Raw genomic sequence first — 22348 nt, 5'->3', positions numbered from 1 at the left:
TAAAAGAATTTATCCTCATCACAATATGATTAAAATTACCGTTGCTTTCTGCAGCTGCCTTGAAAAGGTTAAATCTAATGTCCTTACAAAAACTACATTGGATCAAAAACTGAAACTCATCTTCAATAAAATATGTACAAGCATTTTTACAATATTTACATAACCTCTCTTCAAGTGGTATAGAAGGCTTGGTATATCTACCTGCTTCAACATACAGTGGTCAAATTCCACATCTAAACTTAGCTGACATACAACGATGGTCTCGAAAGATAACATTTTTTCCATAAAATTCTACAGCATGGGAGACCTTAAACTTTCTGTAAGTTCGTAGCTTATTCCCATTAACGTTACCATCATCACCCCAGAGCTTAGGGCGCCATTTTGATACGTCCTCGTGAATTAAAACTTCTTTAAAATATTTTACACCAGATTTAGTTTCCCAATTATTATTTAACAAATGGGCACAGTTATATTGTCGAACGATACTCATTAACTTGTTGTCCCAAGAGGAAGTAATCACATTTGCCCACCGATGAATTACATATGGCAGCCGATGTTGATGCAAAGATTTCAATCTTAATAAATATCTGAAACCCTCTACCTTTTGTCTTACAGACACTGAAAACCATCCCATTTGGATGCGAGATGATGCGAGTCGATACGTTTTGATACGATTTGTTGCGCTTAGGTGTGCTATTGTCACGATCTGATGTCCCGATAACATACGTTGTAATAGGATTGTCGCTATCGACTCCATGATTGGGTCGCGATCTGACACGATCATTACGATCGGGGTCCCCGATTTGGGAAGATGTGGTACGAGCAGGTACGTTCCGATACGTTCATCACAAACCGATGCACTCTGTTGCGATAGGATACGATTGTGGTCGCGATGTCTTTCACGATCACGATCGGGGTGGTCACGATATGTTACGATATTGTTACGATTCAATACGATCTGATGCGATGATGACGATTGACAATTAATCGTGTTGATCGTTGAAAATCTTTGAACCGTCCAAACATTTTCTACGATCAACCCGATTGCTACGACTGACCTGATAGGATCAGGGGCCCGTTCCTCAAAGCGATCGTAGCGCTAGGGTGATCGTAACTCCCATACTTTAACATAGACATACGACTGTCGTAGCGCTACGATCGCTTTGAGGAACAGGGCCCTGATAGGTTCACCACGATTAGTCCACGATTAAGACCACAATGTTAATCGTGATCGTGTGAACATAGCATTAGGCGATACTGGAATAACCCGTAGGATCTAGAAAAACTTCCGCACCAGTGTCGTCACCCGGACAACGTATAGCACATTACTGCCATCTACTGAATCTTAACAGATACTGTGCATTACACGTATTTATTACTGTTTCAAAATGAATAATACTGCCACATATACAACGAAGCACATGTGATGCATGTGGTCTCACCTTAGGCACGTGAGTTTGTTCAAACTGCCTCTGTTCACCAAGCAGAAAATGGGTTCACGGTTGTATAAGTCATGTGACTATAACCTTCTAGCGCCTAACAGGCAGCTTGGGTTATCCGGGGTAATAGGAATCAGATTCTGATTAAGCGCCGCAAACAATCACTTGGTGTTTGGAGACTGTGCGCTATAGAAGATGACTTATTACTATATGCATGAAGATCCGGATTAGAATTGATCTTCAGTAACCCATGCTTGTCGTAAGAGGCGACTAACGGGATCGGATAGTAAGACTCACTGATTTGGTTGACACATGTCATCGTATCCCAATTGTGTAGATCGATGCTCATTCTGTTAATCACTGGATTGTCTGTTCCAAACTCGATTATTTACAGGCCATATTGCTGGAATATTGCTGAGTGTGGCGTAAAGCTAAACTCACTCTCTCACAATATGCACAATTAATATAACATATTTGATACATAATCAATAATTATGTCACAATACCTGAACAGCGCCCCCCATTGAGATCAGACCCAGTGCTGGCGGCGGTGCCACTTGTGAAGTGGATTTTATCAGTACACACGTCCTGGGTGTAAATGTCCTGTGCAGGGACTCCAAGGGAGCGACTGGCCACCTGCAAGAGGGTAGATGGAGACGTTGTGGTTGTCTCACAAATTACGGAGTAGTATGGTAGCCTAGTGGTTAAAGCGTTCGCTCGTCACGCCGGAGGCCCTGGCTCGATTCCCACATGCGTACAATGTGTGAAGTACATTTCTGGTGTCAAAGACGGCGTAAAACCATACTCTCACTCAAATCAATCACTCACTCACTCACTCACACTCACTCAATCAATCAATCAATCAATCAATCAATCAACCAATCAATCAACCACTCAATCAACCACTCAATCAATCTTGATTGCCAGTTCCTCGACGTCTTGCATCCAGATGGATTTCACATAGACTGTGTTTAGGTGATGACGATGGCCGTGTCTGGTATTGACGACGCCTGCTTTATTCCCACATCACCGTCGTCGGCCGGATGTGCAAGATATGTACACTCTCTCTCTGTCACTAGCACATTCTACCTGTTACCTGCTTCATCTTAGTGTGCAGCCCTTGCCCCATCTCAGTTCCACAGTGGGCAAGCATCACCGAGCCATCCATGTAGACCGTTACCAGCGCACATGCCTGGAACAAATAGATGTTTTATATATTGATTGAGTGAGTATAGTTTTACGCTGATTTTAGCAATATTCCAGCAATATCACGGCGGGGGACACCAGAAATAGGCTTCACACATGGTACCCATGTGGGGAATCGAACCAGGGCCTTCGGCGTGACGAGCAAATGACTGGTATAATAATGATTATTTATATAATTCCTTTCTTTTCTGCAACAAGTTACATTTTATGATATACCCTATCCCACTAGAACATAAAATCATCTGCCGTGGGTCCGAAAGTGCCAGTAGCTACTAGTATCTAATTTATGAAGACATTTAGATCCAAAACACAAGGTGTAATCACAAATAGTCACTCATCCTCGATATTCGTTTGGGAGATCTGCACTTGATTGATTTGGTTTATTTGTTTATTTGTTTAACTCCGCACTCAGCAATATTTCAGTTCTATGGCGGCGGTCTGTGAATTATCGAGTCTGGACCAGACAATCCAGTGATCAAAATCATGAGCATCGATGTGGGAACCGATGACATGTGTCAACCAAGTCAGCGAGTCTGACCACCCGATCCCGTTAGTCGCCTCTTATGACAAGCATGGGTTGCTGAAGCCCAATTCTAACCCGTATCTTCACGGTTCAACTGCTCTTGAAAGCAAATAGATGCTAAACAACAAGATACCCCAGTAGTACATTAATTCAATAATGCTAATTACCGAGATAAACGTTAAATATGATAATCTTAACAATGCCAGTAACCGTGTACATATGGCGTGTCACCAAGTAGTTGGGGCCGCCATTGTGCAGTCCTTGTCGGGGTTAGTGAAGCGCCAGCGCAGTATACCCCGGGAACCAGACCAGACTGTGCTAATGTCTTAAGAGAAATCAGCGGCGATAAATACTCGTTAGCCCACCACTCACTCACTCACATTCTCTGTGCTACCACACCTGGTTCAGAAAGTCCAAGGGAGCTCCAAACGAAATTCCGTACTGGGTAGGTATGAGCGCCAGTCCTCTCTTCTTCCAACGATGTTTGCTTGCATTCATTCAATAAACATGTCAGTCAACATTCAGTCAAATATATTGAGATACAAATTACAAAAAATTGACATAAAATTTTTTGTACGTTAACTGTACTTTAACTCGGAATTGACAAAATACTCACAAGAGAGCTTCATGAATGCTCCATTGTTTTTACAAAAGTTGTGACATATTTTGTAAAATGCAACTGAATTAACCAATTACAAGTAACAATAATTGTAAATATAGACGACCTGTGTTGAACACACCTGTTAAAGTCGTCCACGTACTGTCGTCTAACGACGTATTCTGACTGACGAAGACATTGTTCCCACATGCGCCGGACATTGACGTTCTTGACCTCCATTCCATAGTAGGTCAACTGACCTTCCTTGTACAGATTCATTTCACGTACCTTTGGTGCGCAGAGAATATTTGAAGTAAACGATTTTGTGTGAACACATGTTTGAGTTTGACGAGGTATGATCATGAGTGAGTGAGTGAGTTTAGTTTTACGCCGCTTTTACCAACATTCTAGCAATATCACGTCGGGGGGACACCAGAAATGGGCTTCACAAATTGTACCCATGTAGGGAATCGAACCCGGTCTACGGCATGATGCTTTAACCACTGGGCTACCCCACCGCCCCAGGTATGATAATGACATCGGTTGGTGGTCTTCATGGCACATTTTAATAAAACAACAAAACCCATTCCATTTCCACAAGAAATACCTGCTAAAGCAGAGTCGACTTACAGTGCTGTCCGCAGCAAACTACATTTATAACGAACTCAAAGGGGATCATTAATTATAGTTCGAGATATCCGTAGTTCGTTCGCATTTCAATAAAAATATACAGCAAGTGATCGGAATCCAAAGGTGAGGTGAGGTGAAATTGGATTTTACGTCGTACTTGAGAATATTTCTCTCATATGACGACGTGCATGTGTATGTGTATGTGCGGCTGCTTGTACTAGCCCAGACTTAAGCTGGTTTTATAGTGCTAGCCCACTGAGATACCATGCCGCAGTGAAGCATGAACACCTCACTCAAACGCATTATACTGACTCCGAGCCGACTAGTCCCTGTTGTACCCATTAATGCCGAGCGCCAGGCAGGAACCAACAAGTACCATATCTTAACGTCTTTTGGTATGACGCGTTCGGGGATCGAACCCACGACCTTCCGCTCTCCGGGCGGACGCTCTAACCACTACACCACGGAGGCGGTCTCGGAACCCAAAGAAACAATTCGTTAATTCGTATTCGTTACACAATGCGTTTGTTTATGAATCACTACTATGACGATACCAGGTGTTTGCGAAAAGGTATAAAACTTAATAATGTATTCAACTTTTTAAACATGTTATAAATAGACTAAAAATATCAGTCAAATGCAAAATGGCAATAACGTTCAGTATATGTAGATATACAGCGATAACAAAACGAGTGGATCCGCTCGTGAATAAATCAAAAAAGTTTATTAATAATGATCTGGAATAGTTTCCATATTCCACGAATTTAATGATTTATTTGTTACACACAGGACGGGATAAGAGTGTGATCCATGATGACAAAGCAATCAGATGAAAGGGAGATAACTCTGTTACGACTACTTTATAGATGAAAATAAACAATTACAAATATTCATTTGAAAAAAAAAATTATCCCAGGACACCAAATAACCAAATTTATCTCATGAAGATATTCAGAACACGTGTGTAATAATTTTAAACTTTTTCCTTTCATAAAAATAATACGTTAATAAGCTTAAATACCAACGTACATCAACAGGTGATCTCCCCTACGACGTCAGCTACAGCATCCATCCACGTCTCCGTCACCAGCATCGCCTGAGGTGCACCGAAACCCCGGAATGCTGTTGCCGAGGCAATGTTAGTTTTACACACATACCCTGTCACCTTGATGCTGGGGATGTTGTAAGCGTTGTCGCTGGAGCGGAGAGAACGGGCCATCACCTAGTAACCGACAGTGTCGACTATTTCAAATTTTGTCATCAGTTCTCATTTTGACTAGAACACAAATACTAGATAAGCACTGGTGATGTTTTCCGGTTCATCATCACCTGCATCACGTGGCTGACACTCCAAGATTCAGGCGAACAAAAATTGAAAGCAACGTTAAACTCAGCTTACGCTTTTCAATTTGTTCCAAAATACTTTCACTTCTTCATAATACGTTTTCCAGTACTGCCTATTTTATAAAGGGGATTATTCCATACTTCTGATTGAACATATTATTATGAATTAGGCATTACAGCACGAATACTTTTAAATTTGAAACCATCATTTATCATGACTTTCTTGAAGGACCTTGATTACTATTGTTTTACTATACCTTTGTTTCCATCGTAACGACAACTACGCATGACGAAAGTAGGAAAGAATTTCTTTTGTCCTGAAAGCTTTTAAATCTCTCTCTCTCTCTCTCTCTCTCTCTCTCTCTCTCTCTCTCTCTCTCTCTCTCTCTCTCTCTCTCTCTCTCTCTCTCTCTCTCTCTCTCTCTCTCTCTCTCTCTCTCTCTCTCTCTCTCTCTCTCTCACACACACACACACACACACTTTCTCTAAAGGCTTTATGTTCGCAAATCAATAATCAGATGCAATATTATTTTTGGGGTCAACCTCCATTAACTCTGCATAGCTTACTGAATGTGAATTCTCCTCAGTGCATCCGGCATTTGAGAAGAGATTGACCTCGAGCGCCTTGACCAGTCCAGTCCTCGTGAATCCAACCTACAGGGGGTACACAAATGCGATCAAAGCCACACATCTACAGAACTAGATTAAAAATCAATAACATCAATTGTCGGTGTATTACCTATCAGTATAGGACTTAAAGGAAGCCATCGACACATGTCCAATGGCTGGAGGACCTATAACAACACGTGACCTACAGACTCATGAATCCTCCAGTGCACTTCGCTGAAATATTCCGATCCAGCAATATCAGTTGTTGGTTATTTTTATAGAACGGCGAGGAGACATTTGGTCAGCAGACAGTCCCTTGCGCACTGCTGCATTTGCTAGGAGTATCTACGAACAGACACGCGGGTAAGGGGGTTTCCTTTACCTTCAGAAAACTAACACGTTTCGAAATAACCTGACCTTGTACTTGTCCAGAGAGTTTCAACATGACCTGACTGTGTTCTTGGCCTCATAGTTTCAACATGACCTGACTGTGTTCTTGGCCTCATAGTTTCAACATGACCTGACCTTGTTCTTGGCCTGATAGTTTCAACATGACGTGACCTTGTTCTTGGCCTCATAGTTTCAACATGACCTAACCTTGTACTTGGCCTCATAGTTTCTACATGACCTAACCTTGTACTTGGCCTCATAGTTTCAACATGACCTGAACTTGTTCTTGGCCTCATAGTTTCAATATGACCTAACCTTGTACTTGGCCTGATAGTTTCTACATGACCTGACCTTGTACTTGGCCTGATAGTTTCAACATGACCAGACCTTGTACTTGGCATGATAGTTTCAACATGACCTGACCTTGTACTTGGCCTGATAGTTTCAATATGACCTGACCTTGTACTTGGCCTCATAGTTTCAACATGACCTGACCATGTTCTTGGCCTGATAGTTTCAACATGACCTGAACTTGTTCTTGGCCTCATAGTTTCAACATGACCTGACCTTGTTCTTGGCCTCATAGTTTCGACATAACCCGACCTTGTACTTAGCCAGATAGTTTCAAAATGGCCTGACCTTGTACTTGTCCTATATTTCTAAACGACCTGACCTTGTACTTGGCCAGATAGTTTCAACATGGCCTGACCTTGTACTTGGCCAGATAGTTTCAACATGACCTGACCTTGTACTTGGCCAGATAGGTATGTCTTGTCCCTGTCATCACCATGTCGTCGTCTCGGTCTAACATGCACCGGACCGGCCGGTTCAATCTGAAATATAGACCATTCCTATACCCATTCACTTACAACACCTCTTTGTTAAATTGGTTTTGACGCCTGGTTTCAAATGATGCGACAGGTCTGCTCTTATGATGACACAGAAAACATAAACTTTGAAAAAGCACATGATGTCTACATTTCCTTCGCTGTACTGAGACATCATGACAATCCCTTTTATGATAGACCATAACAACAATGATGAACAGAATATAATAAAATAATCACAATAACAATCATTAATCGAATATATTGCAACATTAGAAGTTATAAATGGTGGCATGTCACACAAAGATATATTGGACTTACTTTGCTGCTGCTACAGCTACGGGGAGAATTACGTGAGTCGTAGAAACCTCCTTGCCTCCGAATGCACCTCCTAAATAAATAAATAAATAAATAAATAAATTAATAAATCAATAAATCAATAAATAAATAAATAAATAAATAAATAAATAAATAAATAAATAAATAAATAAAAATAAATAAAAAATAAATAAATAAATAAATAAATAAATAAATAAATAAATAAATAAATAAAAGTGATTATCATCATTACACAACTTCGTCTGGAAGTAATTGCAATTTGTATTGTTACATCGTATATTTGGCTAAATGTCACTTTGACCCAAGGACCTATTCCAGCCTCAACATTGAGACATCTTTCGAAAGGTTTTCTATTTAGTTATATAGCTCACTATTGACTGCACGATCAACTGCTGTTGTCACTGTATACGAACCTAATCGCTTCACTCTGGACACCACTCGGTTTGCTGGGACATTCAGTGCTGCTGCAACTTTGTGCTGTGACGAAGATGGAAGACAATACATGTATCAGCATGTGTGTGTGCGTGTGTGTGTGTTTTGCGTGCGTGCGTGCGTGGGAGGGTGAGTGGGGGGTGTGCTTAATTAATCTATAACTGTATGTATGTTTTATGCATCTAAATCTACATGTTAATAATCTATGCATGCATGTAGAAAACATCTGAATTACATGACCATAATCTATGCATGCATGTAGAACACCTGTGAATTTGCCTGTTCATAATCTCCAAGTGTAGCGTACACTGTAGTATATATATAATCGCAGTGAATAGTTCCATGTATAATCTGTAACGCCTCACAGGACGGAAACTGTAATGCATAGTTATGTCCCTGACGAAAACTGTAACGCATACCTGTGTCCCTGTCGGAGACTGTAACGCATACCTGTGTCCCTGACGGAGACTGTAATGCATACCTGTGTCCATGACGGAGACTGTAATGCATACCTGTGTCCCTGACGGAGACTGTAACGCATACCTGTGTCCCTGACGGAGACAGTAACGCATACCTGTGTCCCTGTACATGTCGGAGACTGTAACGCATACCTGTGTCCCTGTACATGTCGGAGACTGTAACGCATACATGTGTCCCTGTCGGAGACTGTAACGCATACTTGTGTCCCTGTACATGTCGGAGACTGTAACGCATACCTGTGTCCCTGACGGAGACTGTAATGCATACCTGTGTCCCTGACGGAGACTGTAATGCATACCTGTGTCCCTGACGGAGACTGTAATGCATACCTGTGTCCCTGACGGAGACTGTAATGCATACCTGTGTCCCGTGACGGAGACTCTAATGCATACCTGACTGTAATGCATACCTGTGTCCCCCTGACGGAGACTGTAACGCATACCTGTGTCCCTGACATATCGGAGACTGTAACGCATACCTGTGTCCCTGTCGGAGACTATAATGCATACCTGTGTCCCTGTCGGAGACTGTAACCATACTTGTGTCCCTGTAATTCACTGTAACGCATACCTGTGTCACTGGCGGAAACTGTAACACATACCTTCCTGTCCCTGACCTGTATTGCATACCTGTGTCCCTGACCGAAACTGTAATGCATACCTGTGTCCCCTGACGGGACTGTAACGCATACCTGTGTCCCTGACCGAAACTGTAATGCATACCTGTGTCCCTGACGGAGACTGTAATGCATACCTGTGTCCCCTGACGGAAACTCTCTTGCACACCTGTGTCCCTGACCGAAACTGTAATGCATACCTTCGTCCCTGACGGAGACTGTAACGCATTCCTGTGTCCCTGTCGGAGACTGTAACGCATACATGTGTCCCTGTCGGAGACTGTAACGCATACACGTGTCCCTGTACATGTCGGAGACTGTAACGCATACCTGTGTCCCTGTCGGAGACTGTAACGCATACCTGTGTCCCTGATGGAAACTGCGAGTTAGAGATGATCTCCATCCCACCATCCTCATTGGTGGGTCTGGCTGCAGCCGCCTGAGTCTCCAGGTAGAAATGTTCCTGGGGACCAATATGGACCTCTCCTTCGATAACGTGGTCGGATTCTCCGAAACCTTGTTCCAGGTCACCATTTGCCATGGTTACCTCAGACCCGTAGAAGGAACTGGCTTCAATTGCTTCCTGTATGAATAGATATAAACTTAATACCATTTGTGCAATCGTGTTTATTGTCTGGGATTCGATACAGGGTATCCTGTCTAAGAATAGTAAATGATTAACTGATTGTGTTTAGTTTTAAGCCCCCTCAGTAATATTCCAGCTATATGGCGGTGGGTTGTGAAGAATCGAGTCTGGACCAGACAATCCAGGGATTAACATCATGGCATCGATCTATTGCAATACGATGACATGTGTCAACCAAATCAGCGAGCCTGACCACCCGATCCCGTTAGTCGCCTCTTACAACAAGCATGGGTTACTGAAGATCAATTCTGACTCACTCACTCACTCCCGTAATGATGTAAAACCATTAAACAATCAACTTAAGAGAATGTTCAGTGCTGTAACTGAAGACTGGTGCCACGAAACGCCATCAGAAACGAATACTAAAAGTCGACATAAGCTGTACCAATCATTTGTTCAGCCGGAAATTAGATAATGAATTTCATATAAACTGACCTGACTCGTATAATTTTGTTCTTCTGTACACTATATGTATTTTGACAGTAATTCCATACATAAGAAATCATTTTATCCAGTTTCTTTTCCTTTTCCATACCTTGATTGTAATTATTGGTTTAAGTTCCTCGTAGTCGACCTTGACCTTCTTGGCTGCCCTCCGCGCTGCCTGCTGAGACGCTCCTACTACGCATGCGATCACCTGGCCTTCAAATATCACCTAAAAGTCAACAAGGTGTAAACAATAACAATGCATTAAATTAAAAAATCAACGCAAAATATTCATTGTTGTTTATCTGATAAAGGTATGGTTCATACTGCGCGGAAGAGACAAAATGGTTATGGAAATTATATGAAAATACCACTAAAAATAATTGATGAGAACTGATGCCTGCAGGTTTCATTTTTCGTTTCTATTATGACAAATAGATTGTTCATAGAATGGCACCCGTGAAGATCCGGGTTAGAATTGATCTTCAGTAACCCATGCTTGTCGTAAGAGGCGACTAACGGGATCGGGTGGTCAGGCTGGCTGACTTGGTTGACACATGCCATCGTATCCCAATTTCGTAGACCGACGCTCATGCTGTTGATCTCTGGATTGTCAGATGGTTCGGACTCGATTATTTACAGACCGCCGCAATATAGCTGGAATATTGCTGAGTGTGGCGTAAAACTAAACTCACTCAGTCACTCATAGGGTTGAATTGTGGTGCAGGGAATACAGGGTAATTAACTGTACACTTTCAGTACAATGCAAACCTTTTCAGATGCAAATATTTCTTCTTCATCGGGTACGACCACACCCCACGTTGTAGCGCCGGGGACATCCTTTACGCTGACGTAGTCGATGATCCCAAGCATGCGTAGTGCCTCTGTAGGATCTATAGACACTATTTTGGCATGTGCTTTTGTACTCACGACCAACGCAGCATACAGCTCTCCTGTCAGAACAAAATCAAATTCATCGTAAGCATGTATGTCCGTTGGATGTTTTAAGGCATCCGTTAAAGTTACATCCCAAATCCCTCTCAACTGCACTGAGGTCGTAAGAATTGCGATATGTGATTGTGTATAGTTGTTCGGTTGGTTTAACGCCGCAGTCAGCAATATTCCAGCTATATGGTGGCGGTCTATAAATAATCGAGTCTGGATCAGACAATCCCGTGACCAGCGACATAAACATCGATCTACACAGTTAACTGCCCGGTTATAATTCATGGTGATAGGCTGTTGTATTCACGATTAAATTCGCTATGTAGATCCATAATTGATTGTTGAAAAAACTATCAACTTTGCCACATGAATCGTGAGGTATTATAATAATCCTGTCTGTACTTGTAATGTGCTGACCTCCAAACATGGATGTATGCTCTTAAGAGCTAACATTATTACCACGGTCAATGGTGCAGTGTGCACTAGTTATAATTATTATATATCATGTTTGTATATTGCCAAATCCATCTCAGCTCAGCTGCTCAAAGGCACTCTGATTTATTCCCTTGGCCATACCAATACAAGTCAATCTCTTTCAATCTCAACTCCCTGGGAATCATACAACTCTTGCAGCCACTAGGCGCACCAAGTTCATGTGGCTTTCCCATCCTTACGAGGTACCCAACACAGCAGGGTGGACTGGGACACATGGTCATAGTACTTTGTCCAAGTACTCGCAACTAGGTGTTTGCACGTATTCATGTGGCCACCATCTGGTCACATACCAACGCATTCGTGGGTTCTTTTAAGTGCACAGGGTTGTGTACTGTACACTAGGGGTTGTGACAACACTAAAAGAGTCTGCACACAAAGCTGACTCTAAGTGTTTTACACCCGGTCAGAGGTGGGCTCGATCCCGGCACCTCAAGCTCGCTGGATCACAAGGCTGGCGCCTTAGATCTGTCGCCCACCGCGCCCCAGTCACTAGATGCCCGTGACAGACTCAGGCATGTAACCATCTTATCCCACCGCGTATCCATTCATTGCCGGGTGAACAGAGGCAATTTTGAAAAGTTTGCAAAGGTGAGACCACATTAGGTGAGACAAAGGTGTATTACATGTGATTCGTTGTGGGACAGGACTGAAGTCTTAGAAACTCTCAGGAGTGAAGCTGCCAAACACGGTCACTGCAACCATTGCTGCTGAACTTCATCTTATTTGTGACCTGGGCTTTTCCACAGGCGCACACACCACAGGCGCACACACCACAGCCATAACAAATAGGGACTATTGTACATATTGATGGAATATGGAGTTTCTCTAACCTTCAACCTTTGGCAGGTCATCCACATATATGGCCTCGCCTGTCGCCTGCTGTAGAGCGGAAGTGTGTACCAGTGGTCTACCAACTGCGTCATCCGAGTCCTGTTCAGCTGCTACATCCTGGTACAGCTGCACTCCCTCACTAACACCCCGTGTAATATCCTGTGTTACATCCTTCGCGAGAACTTCTGTGCCATCCCGCGCACTATCCTGGAGAAGTTATTAAGTCTTAGTGAGTGCCCAAACTGTTAATATATGGCATGTTTGAGTTCGTTACTATATGGGGTGGTGGGGTAGCCTAGTGGTTAAGGCGTTCGCTTGTCACGCTGAAGATCCGGGTTCGATCCGAACGTGGGCACAAAGTGTGAAGCCAATTGTTGGTGGCCCCCCTCCGTGATATTGTTGGAATATTGCTAAAAACGGCGTAAAACCTAATTCACTCACTCACTCGATACTATATTGCAATCAATAGCAAATATACATGTTCATGGTCGCTATATTGCTTTGTGTGACGTTCTCAATCCGTGTTTAAAGAATTATGTTACAGACTGCTAACTACATCTGGTTTTGAAAAGACAAAGGTAAGACCGGACAAACTCACTGAGGAAAGCAAGCATTAAGTTATGAAATGGCTGCTGACAGCATTTCGACAGATGATGAACCTCTTGATCAGGAGAATCCTGATATTGTGATGCCAAATGTAATCCTGGATGAGGCCTAGGTCTTCACGTCAGAGCAAAGGGTGGAAACGTTTGGCCTCACCCAAAACTTCAAGCGGGTGGAACAAGTTGGCAGTGGTTTCAAGGACAGTAATGCGATATTTATGTTTCGACTACCTGCAACCAGGGCAGTTATGCAACTCAGATGTGGTCGAGAGGAAGATCGTAGAAGAAGGTCGCAAGCCCCTCCTGCTCCTGAGGTAGACTAACGCTTAGTCTCTGAATATATACCATTTTGATAGGAACAAATAAACTGAATTGAAAAGGAGCCCCAGGGAGACCAGAGATCCCGAACCTAGGAAATCTAGACTCGCTTCATTTAGGGAGGGTGAGGCTGTATGGAAGATAATGTGGTTCAGGGACTACGAGACAGACTAAGATCTACAGGTGTGGAGTAAGTTTAAAGTAGAGGAAATCTAGATTTAGTTCTTTTGGGGCTTTAGCATGGCAGGAAGGGCTAGGCTGTAGGGAAAATAATATGGTTCAGGGACTGTGAGACAGACGACTCGTGATATATAGCACCCCATATTACAAGATTACAAATTATTCCCAAATTACACCTGCATGAGTCACTACCGGGAAGAATAAGGTGATAAGGGAGACAGCCTTTTCATTACATACGGTCCATTATGATTATAACTAACATGATGAAGTGCATATGAATCAGTACACCCACGCTGGAAATAATCACGTTTGAATCGATTATATTCGATTATCGTTTCTTTGCATTGATCATTTTTTAAATTACCTTGCACCTGTGCAGCTTTTCTCTGACATCAACAAAGAACTTGAAGAAGAAGCTGGTTGTGAGTGTACGGCGGTATTCTACCATGCCACCTGGTGACCCAGGTTCCAAGGGGAGATCACTCGCCAGTAACTCACAAGCCCTTTCAAACAGTTGGTCGTTCCATTCCCTAAAGGACAAACACGTATCTTTTTGAAACATTAAATTGTACATTTCAGCGTTCGGATCATTTGTTGCGAAAGGAAACGAAAACAAGTAGTGATTAGTAGTATTTTCTCTGACCGTTGTCGGAGTCCTTCCCTGGTGTTGGACGCCAACACTGTCGTTGCTGCCATGCCACCATACACTAACAGAAGGTCTTCCACGACGCCAGTTCCTTCCAGGAATCTCACCGCCATTCCGGAGTTCACAATGGAGATGTCGTCCTCCTTCCGATGAGATTGCTTGAAGCCTCTGAAATACTCGTTCTGAAGAGATACATTTTGACTTAATTACAAATACAAATTCCACTGCAATATCTATGATTCTGATTGGTTAAGCTAAAATCTTCTGAAGAACTCTAAAATAAATTGATATTACCTCACGGGTGTATGGTATCGTTACAGATAGCAGAACATCTCCCTCTTGGATTGCAGTCTTCCGGTAGCCCTTGAAGAAGTCTCCATCCATGACGACCTCTCGTGCGTTGCTGTCTGCAAAACAGGGACACTACTGTTCAAAGTAAACGCACCACTAACCCGACCTGGATGAGACAGATTCTTCTCGTGTTAATCTAAAGGCGGTTAAAGTAGTTTCTTTAAAACAAACGTCAGGACCACCGCATACATGGCAAGACATTCCTCATCCTTGGAACAGTAGTGTAAATGTAAACTACCGGGCAAAATAAAGTTATCACCGACGTCCACTTGACCCCAAAATGGAAACAAAGACGTACGTGAGATTTGTGATAATCAGTTTACAAACAGGAATCATTTTCCAACAATTTTTACAGAACATTCATTGTAATGCTGGTCTTGCAGTTGCCGCAATTCATTAAGAAAGAGTCAAGGGGTCAAAATTAAAAATGACACAAATCAGAGTTCAGTCCAAAAGGGCATAAAGAGTCATATCATGAGACATGAGTCGGGGGACACGTCATCAACAGCGAGTGTGACCACCCTGGGCATCCATACACGCCAACACACGTCTCCTCATTGACGTCGTCATTCGGCGGATGACATCAGCAGGAATCCTGTTCCATCAGTCAAAGAGAGTCTGTTCAAGTTCCTGTCCGTTCGCTGGAGGTGGTACACACTGTCAAGTTGCGTTTTGGCGAATGTGTTCTGCTTGGGTTCAAACCTGTACTAGCGTTTGCTTTTTTATACAATTACATTAAAAGTGATAACTTTCTTTTGCCAGGTAGTGTATTGCCAATAGATCAACCTTTCGAAAACGGCTCTTTTCAAATATGCTCTCTCGTTACCTAATTTTTACTATTTTTCTTCTGATACTGATTATACGAAATTCACACGGGTTACTGTAAATCATGAAATTAATGCGTCACGAATTTAATGCGAGTGCGAGGGTCTAGTCAAGTATATTTACAACGATTTTTAGTGTATTCTATATTTATCTTAATATGAATGGCGAAGTTACAGGTAATGTGTCTCCAATATGTACACACTCATACTTTATGTACATGAAAGAATACAAAACACTTGCAGTAAATAAACAGTTCTTACTTTTCCTTCCAACAATGAGGGTTGCTCTGGCTGCGACAAGCAAGGGATTCAGGTCAGATATGGGACTGGCTGTTGTGATGTTTCCACCGATGCTCTGGTGACAAACATATGTGACAAATGCACGCCTCGGCATCTGAGAGGGATGTTCCTATTTCTTACTGATTTGTGTCACGTAAATTGTATGAACTTTGTATTTGCATTCTCTTCAAAACGTGAGAACTTACACAGAAGTGAGTCAATAAGGTTTATCGCCGCAGATAGGAATCTTGCAGCAGCACCTTGACAGAAGATATCAAAAGAGTGTACCACACATTTTACTGATACAGGAAATTGAACCAGGTACGTCGGAGTCAAGAGGGTTCCCATCCAACGGTTTTCAAATAATGCCACATGACAAATACATAGAACGTAATATATTCATCAACTCGAGTCTGTATTGAAAGTCGAAGTTGTTTTAATATGAAGAACTGAGTATTTATAGGGAAATATTACGCATAAAACTAATACATCTGCTGTCACACAATGTGTAACAGTTAATGTCCTCACCGCCACATTTCTAATCTGATGACCACCAAACCACTGCAGCATCTCTGTAAAGGCTCTGAAGCTTCTTGTCTTGTATTCTAAAACAGACAACAATATTTTAGAAGACCTAGTCCAACATCGGGCGTATGTTTGGAGCTTGCAAATGCATCTCTGTAAAGGCTCTGAAGCTTCTTGTCTTGTATTCTAAAACAGACAACAATATGTTAGAAGACCTAGTCCAACATGGGGCATATGTTTGGAGCTTGCAAATGCATCTCTGTAAAGGCTCTGAAGCTTCTTGTCTTGTATTCTAAAACAGACAACAATATTGTAGAAGATGTGAATCAGCATTGGATTTGGAGCTTGCAGAGTAACTGTACAGGATGTACAAATACTTACCTGGCATATCCGTAACGGCTTTCCTCAGCACCTCGTCCATGGTTGCTAGGGAAACTGATGATCCAAACGTGATGCCATTGGTTGAAATCTCAACTTGATGTAACTTTGGAATGTGAGTGGCAGCTATCACTATGGGGTAATCCATGTTTTTAACCCTGGTTTCTATTCCTATGGACATAAAGAACAAACGAATTACATGAGACAGTGTTCAATCATCACGATATCACACATGAACTGAACTCGGCACAGGGGGACTGACGTAGGATTTTAGTATCGATGAGAAGGTCCCGCTATAACATTGCTAGTTGTTTAAATATCTAACATCAATTGTTACTAACCTATTTCGGTGTTGCCTACCACTATCTTAGCAGTGGGAAAGTTGTTCTTCAAGTCAAATAGTTCATCGAGAGTAACAGGGCGATACCATGTGACGTCTTCAGAAGAGAACCTCAGTGAAGTGTCGTACATCTGATACTTGGTCTGAAATCAGTACAAAGCAAATTATTTGATATCAGATAAATGTATTTGAAAATGGTTGTTGTTTAAAGTAACTTTGGGGAAATGTGGCAAATATGTCGCAATATGACAATTAACACAAAGCCATACACTATGATGCTGCAGGACAAGTGGAGAGGGGACATATTTGTGTAAGGGGGGGGGAGCTTTTATGGAGGTCTTTGCCTTTTGTGTGCCACTTGTAAACTTCATTTAAAAATTTTCTGGTTAATTTCACCTTTAGTTCCGGGGGAAAGATCGGCTCCTGTGAGGGGTCATACTTTATGGCACTATCAGACCCACTGTTTGAGACATCATTGGAACCACAGTCGACTTGCCCTTTGGTGGCTCCACTTGATGAATCCTGGAATAAAGATGGTTTTTATTAGCAAATGTGCTGTTATAAGACACGTATCTATAAACGTGATATTCAAAGAACGCATCAGAGTGATTGAGTGAGCCTTCCAAATATTTCATTTTCATGACAACATGCCAGATTCGTGAGTGAGTTTGGTTTTTATATATTCATTCATTCATTCATTCATTCATTCATTCATTCATTCATTCATTCATTCATTCATTCATTCATTCATTCATTCATTCATTCATTCATTCATTCATTCATTCATTCATTCATTGTTTAACAAAGCAATCAGCAATATTCCATCTATATCAAGGCAATCTGTAAATAATCGAGTCTGGACCAGAAAATCTAGTGAATGACACCATGATCTAAGCAACTGAGATCGGTGACATGTGTCAACCAAGTCAGCGAGCCTGACCACCACATCCCGTAAGTCGCCTCCTACGACAAATATGGGTTGCTGAAGATCAATATTCTAACCCGGATCTTCACGGACTCGCGTAGGAGGAAAGCTCAAAGGGATATAGACGTTTGCCACTTTGGGAAAGCCTTCGCTAGCGTGGCAAACAGTGCATCGTATGGATCAGTACCGAACATTTATTCGATACCATGAAGATTATTTATTCCACGAAGATAATTATTATTGACACAGGAAATCTCATGTGACATCTGTTGTTATGATTTTTGGAAGAAAACTGCTCACTGGGGTGCTTACACGGCAACACTGGTTTCCCATACTGCAAGCGCCCTGCAAAAAGACATATCACGATTCTTGACTGTTAAGACTGATGAATAATAAATTCGTTTCAGCAACATGTATGAATTCTTTATTTTTTTGTCCGACGCAAGTCATTTCATGAACACTTTACAAAAGTATTTGGTCATTCTCAATAAAGAAAAGAAAAACAAACTAACACCAAAATGCAGCGGCATTCTTTATCGCTTTAGTCATATTTATATATTGGGTACTTACATGCAGAAACACTAAGATGGGCAAAATATATTTCATGCAGAAACATGTGAAATTTAAATACAGATGTCCACAAAGACATTCAGCGTAGTGCCCCCGAATATCAGAGAAATAACAGTTCAGATCTTGTTAAACAACTGCTGACCTGAAGAGCTACCTTTGCAAATGATGACATCCCCTGGAGTATGGGTCTGTAGCCGGTACAGCGACAAAGGTTACCTGTCAAATGAATATGATTACTTGCTCCGTTGTGACTAAAATAAATACAATATATATATAATATTGCGATGTAAACTAATGAAACATCATAACGTTCCCCTCTCTGCGCTGGTAGCCATGGTTACTCTGAGGGTTTAATTCATTCAGAGACATACCTATCTACCCAACATGTACCCATCTTATACCGTTCTTATGAACCTCCACTGCAATATGGAATTCCATTGGCACAGAATCCCTTCAAGTCCAATTGTTCCAAACGCAACAAAGCGCTGAACTGTGTTCTTCAACTGACAGTGAGTGAGTTTGGTTTTACGCCGCTTTTAGCAATATTCCAGCAACATCACGGCGGGGGGACACCAGAAATTGGCTTCACACATTGTACCCATGTGGGGATTCGAACCGAGTCTTCGGCGTGACGAGCCAACACTTTAACCATAAGGCTACCCCACCGCCCCGTAAAAACGGTAAGAGAAAGCGGCATCTTCGATGAGTCTTAAGAGAATATGTTCCGATATAATTATGACTGCCGTATATTTCGGGCAGCCATATAGCTGGAATATTGCTTAGAGCAGCGTTAAACAACAAACAAACTAACAAAATGTATCATTGGTCAGACTAGCTGATTGTATGTCATCGTAGCCCAGTTGTGTGTATTTGTGTTCGTAATATCAGTCACTGAACTGTCTGGCTGGATTAAGTACGGACCAATAGCCCACGGATCTCTGAAGCGCTAAACAACAAACAAGCAAAGAAACAGATAGCAGCCAGTTAAATGAGACCAACGGATGCCACAAGAGTACTACAGCGACGATGTGGTCATTTGTCATGATACCAATCACTGGATTGTCTGGTCCAGAGTCACGTCCAATGGAATCTGATAATTGATTCGTTCTCTATTTAGAATTGCTGTGATGCATAGTTATAATTTATATTTAATAAGTTGTTCACATTGCAGACATATTAAAACAATTTAATGAAACAGTTGTTCTGTTAATCTGTGTATTTATTACGTTTATGGCCATGTTCTCCTCACATGTTAGTTATTGGTTTAAAAACGGTAAAACACTTGTACCGAATGTTATTGAAGAAACAAACTACATCGTCTAGAATGCTACTTGAATTATTGGACATATTCAGAGTGAATGAGCATGGATCTTATGCCATTTTAGCAATATCTCGACAGGGAACACCAAAAACGTTTTAAACATTTTACACGTGTACATGTTGGGAATTCAATTCGATTTGATGAGCGAGAGCTTTCCCTCAATTTAAATACATTAAAAACGTACCACTGAAGTTTTCTTCCATCTGTTGTTGTGTGGGTTGTGGGTTGTTTCTGAGCAGAGTGTACATGGACATGACGATGCCTGGTGTGCAGAACCCACATTGAGAGCCATGGGCTTTAGCTAGGCGTTCCTGGAAACAAATGGCACTCATTGGTATGTCATGGGAACTTGGTAATATGTGAAAGTAGCAATACCACTGTGACCTCCAGTAATAAACAACCGGGCAAAGTTATCACCGACTTCACTTGACCAGAAAATAGAAACAGTGAGATTTATGAACATGATTTTACAACAGAAATCATTTTCCAATAATTGGACCGATCTTGCATGTGGCGATACACGCCAATACACGTCTCCTCATTGACGTCGTCAGTCGGAGGATGGAGTCGGCAGGATCCTGTTTCATAAGTTCAAGAGAGTCTGTTCAAGTTCCTTTCGGTTCGCTAGAGGTGGTACATGCTCTCTGACCTGCCGATCAAGATGATCATAATCCTAGTAGTAATCCTACCACAAATAACTACTTCGTGTTACCTTACTGGGTGTAGCCTGGTCTTGGTGCTGCCTATACCCTCTACTGTTGTGACAGCAAGACCATGGAGAGAACAGACTTACCTGTACTGGGTGTAGCCTGGTCTTGGTGCTGCCTATACCATCTATTGTAGTGACAGCCAGACCATGGAGAGAACAGACTTACCTGTACTGGGTGTAGCCTGGTCTTGATGCTGCCTATACCCTCTACTGTAGTGACAGCCACACCATGGAGAGAACAGACTTACCTGTACTGGGTGTAGCCTGGTCTTGGTGCTGCCTCTACCCTCTACTGTAGTGACAGCCAAACCATGGAGAGAACAGCCTTACCTGTACTGGGTGTAGCCTGGTCTTGGTGCTACCTATACCCTCTACTGTAGTGACAGCCAAACCATGGAGAGAACAGACTTACCTGTACTGGGTGTAGCCTGGTCTTGGTGCTGCCTCTACCCTCTACTGTAGTTACAGCCACACCATGGAGAGAACAGCCTTACCTGTACTGGGTGTAGCCTGGTCTTGGTGCTGCCTCTACCCTCTACTGTAGTGACAGCCAAACCATGGAGAGAATAGACTTACCTGTACTGGGTGTAGCCTGGTCTTGGTGCTGCCTATACCCTCTACTGTAGTGACAGCCAAACCATGGAGAGAACAGCCTTACCTGTACTGGGTGTAGCCTGCTCTTGGTGCTGCCTATACCCTCTACTGTAGTGACAGCTAAACCAAGGAGAGAACAGACGTACCTGTACTGGGTGTAGCCTGGTCTTGGTGCTGCCTATACCCTCTACTGTTGTGACAGCAAGACCATGGAGAGAACAGACGTACCTGTACTGGGTGTAGCCTGGTCTTGGTGCTGCCTATACCCTCTACTGTAGTGACAGCCAGGCCATGGAGAGAACAGACGGGAGCCAGGCACGCATTCACTGAGTAGTGGCCAAGTTGTTAAAGCAAAAATATCAACGTGTATGTTTACCTACCAGTTACAAACGCCTAATTGTAGCTTTTTCAATAATTTTAACCGAATATTCTCCGTTATCACAATAATTAGTTTAAATTTTTCAATAACTCGATTAACGTTTCATAATTTCGATATTTATAGTTGCTTCGATTATTTTCTCGTTATTTCAATCTTTTCTCGAGTGCTCAAGTATTTCCTCGTTTTTCCAAATATTTTCTCGAAATTTCGAGCGTTTTCTTGTTGCTTCGACTACTTACTCCTTAATTTATGTTTCTTTCGGAAACTTGAAATTTCGATTATTTTATGGTTTCGTATTATTCTGTTATTATTTTCGCGTAATTTCAAGATTTTGTAGACATCTACAAGAATGGACAGTGAAGAAGCACACTAAGGATACGATATAGTGTCGGTGTGACTGTTGTATCGGGACACCATGACAGTACATGCCCCACATCCGCCCTCGCCACATCCTAGTTTGCTGCCCGTCAGACGTACTGAAAAGGAAAGTTGTCATCAACCAGTCATGTTGGCTAATTTCTTCAAGTGATGCAAGACATATGTCCATCTATCGATATATTTTCGAGTGAGACAAATTTACTCCGCTTTTAGCAATATTCCAGCAATATCACGGCTAGGGCACCAGATATGG

The 22348-nt window shown here is 42.2% G+C and overlaps 1 pseudogene; it reads right to left on the bottom strand.

Annotated features, from left to right (window-relative positions):
- The window catches only part of LOC124283230, a 29852-nt pseudogene that overhangs the window by 5367 nt on the left and 2137 nt on the right, over positions 1–22348 (bottom strand).

The sequence above is a fragment of the Haliotis rubra genome, unplaced genomic scaffold (assembly GCF_003918875.1).
Source record: "Haliotis rubra isolate DU_JTF1 unplaced genomic scaffold, ASM391887v1 Scf310, whole genome shotgun sequence".
In the NCBI taxonomy this organism is placed as follows: Eukaryota; Metazoa; Mollusca; class Gastropoda; order Lepetellida; family Haliotidae; genus Haliotis; species Haliotis rubra.
The sequence above is the reverse complement of the archived record's forward strand: the minus strand, read 5'-3'. Positions and strand labels throughout refer to the sequence as shown.